Source organism: Serinus canaria, chromosome 1A (assembly GCF_022539315.1).
Source record: "Serinus canaria isolate serCan28SL12 chromosome 1A, serCan2020, whole genome shotgun sequence".
NCBI lineage: Eukaryota > Metazoa > Chordata > Aves > Passeriformes > Fringillidae > Serinus > Serinus canaria.
This window is the reverse complement of record NC_066314.1, coordinates 13,380,044-13,386,043: the sequence shown is the minus strand read 5'-3', so window position 1 is coordinate 13,386,043 and position 6,000 is coordinate 13,380,044.

Genomic DNA, 6,000 nt, shown 5'->3' with positions numbered 1-6,000 from the left:
CCAGGCTGGAGAAATGGAGTTTACTGGCCATGCATATGTGCTGGTGGCCCAAAATGGACAGAAAGGATCAGTCCCTTCTGGATTAATCTCTGGAGCTGCCATCCAGTTGCAGCCACCTGTCATGACCTACAGCTAGCAAAGCTGAAAGGACAGTGATTCTTTCATGCAAGAAGAGCCAGCAGAGTGATTACAGCCAAGTTCTGGCTGGAAGCACCCTGGGGCTGGCTGCTGCCTAATTTTGTTAAGAGAGTAAGTTCATGCCCTTTTAACTCTGTGGAAAAAGCTTCTGATTCAGTGATGGGGCAGGATCTCTCCAGGAGCATGTAAGAGCATGGCATTGATTCAGCACTGGCTGTGCATGAGGAAATCCCTGTCCTGACCTAGGTGTCAGAGCCACACTAAGATGCTGTCCTGAAATGTCTGTTACTCTAGTTCTTTGTTGATCATCCAAGCTGGCTCCCTCAGTGCATGTGCACCCGTGGTGGGGAGGGAGACAAAAGGCTGTAAGGTACAAGCTGCAGCTGTGCTGGTCCTGGAGGGTGCCCTGCTGTGGGTGAGCTCTCAGCTGCCCCAGGGGCACCACCCACCCTGTGCAGACAGACAGGGTTACACCAATGCTCTGCCCACTTCCCCCTTCTCTCTCATCCCCTCCAGCACCAGTGGGGTTGGTCAAATGCCAAAACATATCCTGGCATCAGGCAAAGTAGTTTAGGAAATTCTTCCCTGAGGTTTTTGTATCACTGAGTTGATATGTTGCTGTTAGACATTGGTGGGACTTGGATCTCCCTGGGCAGGCTCAAATGGGGTGGTCAGATATTTGGGGAGGCTTTTGGGGTAGTGATTGACAGAACAAGGTGTCAAACTTCTTCAGACACTTTCATACCTGGGTAGCAACTGAATAGGTGAGTTTCCATATCTGGATTTTAGACCTTGGTTTTTTAGTATTTTGTAGTAAGCAAATACCGCTGTATTTTGGTATAGTGACTAGGAAATACCCTCTGGCAGAAAGCCACTGGCAGAAATTAGTGTCCATTTTGATGTCTTTGAATGCTGTCACTTTCCTAAACTGTTTTTTTTTTTCCCTGAATTGTTGGGGGTGTCTAATCTCATAGATGTTTCTGCCACAGGCTGCAAGCTTTCACATCTCTAAGGGCATTTCAAAGTGTATTAGACAGCTAGCCCTGGTGCTGGTAGAATATCGAGGAACCTCAGCGTCCTCCCTAGGTGTCAGTGTGGTTATACTGCTTGCCTGAAGTGGGAGGATGTGATCAGGCTGGATGTTGCAGGGAGGAGCATTTAGAAATTAAGTGTGAAAATGGATTGAATATGGTTCCTCCTATCTCTGGTGCCCATGGCTGTGCAGAGAACTGCCGGAGCATCCTTCCCTGCCTACAAAAGAGTAGGTGAGGAAGTACAGGAGCACCCATCCTGTGTCTCAGCTAAACAGCAAGGAACGGGTTCAGTTCAGTGTGGCAAAGGGAAGAGCTCAAAGCAAACAGAAAATAGGTCATTCGATCGTTCCTGGAGTGACCCAGTGCGCTCTGCAGCGGATAAATCCTGTAAGGGGATCATCTCTTTCCGGATACGCCTGCATCGCTATGGTGGCTAGCAGTCGGGCTCTTCTCCCTCGTTCTTCTCCAATTCGCTTTTCCTTCTGCCTGACCCTCTCTCACGGGCCCTGCAGCCGCCGCCCCTCCGGTGCTCGGGCCCCGTGCGGAGCTGGGGGAGCGCGGGCAGCCCGAGGACCCCGGTGCCGGTGCCGCCGGTGTCACCGCGGGGCTGAGCAGCGCCGGGGCCCCTCCGGGGCCCGGGGAGGCTACGAGAGCCCCGGGAGGCAGAAGCGGGGAGCCCAGAGCCCCGGGGGGCAGGAGCGGGGAGCCCAGAGCCCCGGGGGGCAGGAGCGGGGAGCCCAGAGCCCCGGGAGGCAGGAGCGGGGAGCCCAGAGCCCCGGGCGGCAGGAGCGGGGAGCCCAGAGCCCCGGGAGGCAGGAGCGGGGAGCCCAGAGCCCCGGAAGGCAGGAGCGGGAGCCCAGAGCCCGGGCGGCAGGAGCGGGGAGCCCAGAGCCCCGGGAGGCAGGAGCGGGGAGCCCAGAGCCCCGGGAGGCAGGAGCGGGGAGCCCAGAGCCCCGGGAGGCAGGAGCGGGGAGCCCAGAGCCCCGGGAGGCAGGAGCGGGGAGCCCAGAGCCCCGGGAGGCAGGAGCGGGAGCCCAGAGCCCCGGGGAGCAGGAGCGGGGAGCCCAGAGCCGCGGGAGGCAGGAGCGGGGAGCCCAGAGCCCCGGGGGGCAGGAGCGGGGAGCCCAGAGCCCCGGGAGGCAGGAGCGGGGAGCCCAGAGCCCCGGGAGGCAGGAGCGGGGAGCCCAGAGCCCCGGGAGGCAGGAGCGGGGAGCCCAGAGCCCCGGGAGGCAGGAGCGGGGAGCCCAGAGCCCCGGGAGGCAGGAGCGGGGAGCCCAGAGCCCCGGGAGGCAGGAGCGGGGCTCCGCTGGCTCCCCGCAGCCGTGCTGCCCTGGGCCAAGGCCGTGCCTCCTTCCCTGCCTCAAGCGCTGTCCTTGCCCTGCCTCCCTCTCTACCAGCAATGCCTGGAGAGTTCCAGCGGAGCAGCCGCTGACAGGATGGCACAGAGCCCTTCTCTGCCATCGCTTTCTGTACCTGCAGGAAAGGGGAAATGGCTGGAGAGAACTGTGACCAGGCCAGAGAAAGGGGCACTGAATAATTGGTGTTGGAAGGAACTGTTGGAGAACATCTAGTCCAACCCCCTTGCCAAGGCAGGATCACCAAAATCAGGTTCCACAGGAATATGTCCAGGTGTGTTTTGAATGTCTCCAGTGAGGGAGCTCCATGACATCCCTGGGCAGCTGTTCCAGTGCTCTGCCACCGCAAACGTAAAGAAGTTCTTCTTAAGGTTGAGGTGGAATTTCTTGTGGTTCTTCCCGTGTTTCACTTTTATGGCCGTTGCTCCTCATCCTGTCACTGGCATCACTGAAAAGCGTCTGGCACATCTTCTTGGCATCATTGAGATATTTATGTTGAGATCCTCTCTCAGTCTTATCTAGATTAAGCAGGCCCAGTGCCTGCAATCTCTTCTCATAAGAGAGATGTTCCAGACACCTCATTGTCTCTGTTGTCCTCTGCTGGACCATCTCCAGCAGGTCTTTGTCTTTCCACCCTCTCCCCTCACAGGGTGCTGTGCTAAATGTGCAGATACAGCAGCTTATGCATCCACCAGCCTTCCTGCCCACATGGACAGGAGCCAGGCTGCAAACCCTCCCAGAGTGAGGTTCGTGTGTGTGAGGTACACACAGCCCCTCTGGAAGCAGCCAGCTGTCACAGCCACCCAGCAGGCAGGGCTGTCCACAGAGGGGCCAATCCTGTACAAACACAGACCTGCTGCTCCAGTCTGCATGGCCCCAGCTGATGTCCACAAGCAGGAATCAAAAATGAAGCACAACTGCAGGGTCAGACCATGGGCCTTGCCCACGTCATTACACCAGCTGAAATCCCAGGCATCTATTGAGCCACAGCAGCTGAAGTTTGGTACCAAAGAATTGCAGAGTGGTACTGTTCTTGAATACAATTCAGGATCAGATGCATTCATCTGTTTTGTTTGCAAGTGTGTCTCTCACTCAATAACAGCTAGCCTGCTGTAGAAACTTGCTGAAGCTTGTATTTGACTTCTTTAATCTCCTGGCTGGGCCCATGCTTTTCTACTGGGCTGCTTTGATGCACATCTCATGACATCTGCTTCTAGATGCAGTTACCCCATGACAGGTCCCAGAAAGCAGACCCTGGAGCACTGACAAAGTGTGGGTGGTGGCCCATCTCCCCTTTGGACCTGAGCAGGCAGTAGCAGAGCCTGGCTGACCTCTGTCCTGGTTTTCCCTCATTTTCAGCTTCCTCAGGCACTGGTACACCAGGCCTGCCCTCACCTGAACAACCTGGGCTGAGACGCAGCTGATTTACCTTTGTGTGCCCTCTGTAGGCATTGATATCTGATCTAGGCATGCAGAAAGAGCTGCTTTCAGGGCACAGCTCATCTGATCTATTCTAGATGTCTGCTTTTTAATAAGCCACCCCCACTGTCTCTTTCTGTCCTGTGACAACACAGGGAGCTTGCAGGGACTAGTTCAGACAAGGCATGTGCAGATGGAGCCCAGTAGGGGCTGAGCCTGGGCTCAGCCTTTCAGCTGGAGCTTTGCCAAGGGCCTGTTGTGGCTGGGGGTGTCAGACACCCAACCAGCTGGGGCATGTGCAGTTGTAGCTGCTTGCTGTTAAAATGCTAGTTACATTATGGTGTTGCAATCTGGCTCTCATAAAATAAGCTAGCAGCCAGATTCTTTGCTCAGGAGGAGGAGGACTGTTCTCCTTGTCTGACCCTTCTCCTCTGAGGGGATCCAAACACCATCTCCTGCTCCTATGAGCAGTCACAAAGTGGCAGCCTCCTGGGCAGACCTCCTCCATCTCTGCAGCTCAAGTAGTTCTCATGTGTAAGTCTCTTTCAGAGCATGAAGAAATGTAGTACCAGCACTTTTATATTCCTTGATACAAATGAAGTTACATTGCCAGAAGCTGAGACTTCTGATGTTTATTACAAGTGCACATGATGGTGTTATAATTGTTTATTACAATTATAACACCATCATGAAAGCAGAGCCTTTGGAGAAGAGCACAAAACCCCCAGTAACATGATCACACATAAACTGCCTGGGGGAATTAGACCCCACCAGGAAAAGTGACCTGTGCTCTTTCCTAATCACTCTGGAAACTTTCAGAGCAATGTCAATCCACAGATCTGGAAGCACTTCAGAGATGTGTAATAGGTGGAGACATAGCAATTAAAAGCTGTGGCAGAACTCACACTGATTTTTGTAGACTTCAGATAAAATTATTGCGTAACATGCAATAAGGCAGCTGTAGGTCAGGAACTGTTGCCCCCAGCCAGTCTGCTTGAACCACCTGGTGCCTTTCCTCCTCTTCTAGTCTCAACTTATCAGTGCCATCACTCTAAAATAAATGGCACCAAAGTTCACACTTTGTGTTCACAGAGACTAACAGAGCTGTTGAAGACTAGAGAGGCTGTTCTCATCATCTAGTCTGACCCTCTACAGCACACAGCAGCTGTTCTTGACCCCTGAAGGCTTCGAATGATGGAAAGGGCCCATGGTTTTGGCTAATTGTTCCAATAATCAAATGCTTTTATTGTGTAGAGCTGCACTTAATCTTTGCTCTCAGTCCATCTAGCGGCAGTTCTAGACGCTGACTCTGTGTTCTCAAAAGACTTCTGAATAAAAAAAAGCACAAAAGCTCCTCTGGCAATTAGAAGAGGTTTCAAACATTTAAAGCTGTACTACACAGCATATTATAATCTTCTATTTTATGAAAAAAATACGTGTTGCTTTTATATTCAAAATATCTTTTCACATATTGTTTGATAGAATAAATAACAAGCATATAACTGGGTCAGCCAGTTCTACCTTCTCTGCTCTTGTCCTACCAAAGGCAAGCCAGAGACATGAATGGATGCACTTTGGCTCAATGAGACCAAGGATTCATTCTTGATTCCTTCACAGGAAGGAACATTTATAGTAGTAGAGGCAGCTGATAGGAAAATGGTGCTGTTTAACATGAAGTTACTGCTCATGTAAAACCTTGTTATTCCTTGATTTTGTAGATCCTAAGCAAGGGAAGTAGTCCTATGCATGTCCGAAATAAGGTTTCATAGGAAAGATCAAGATGAAGAAGGAGTTGGATCTGGAGATCAGCATTTCACACCAGGAAGGGTGAAGCTGTGCTTTGTGGTCAGCACTCTTGTTTCCTCATGCAGGAGCAGCATGGGACTCACAGGATGCTTTACCTTGCTTAACCCTGCCTCTGCAAATGCTGAGCACACCAGCTAAACTCACCTCAACTGGGTGCAGGTATTCTAACAGTGTTAGTGCTTGAATCTGGCATCTCTTATTTCCATGGCTCCTCTTAGTTCAGCTGTCAGCTCTTCTGAGTCTGGACT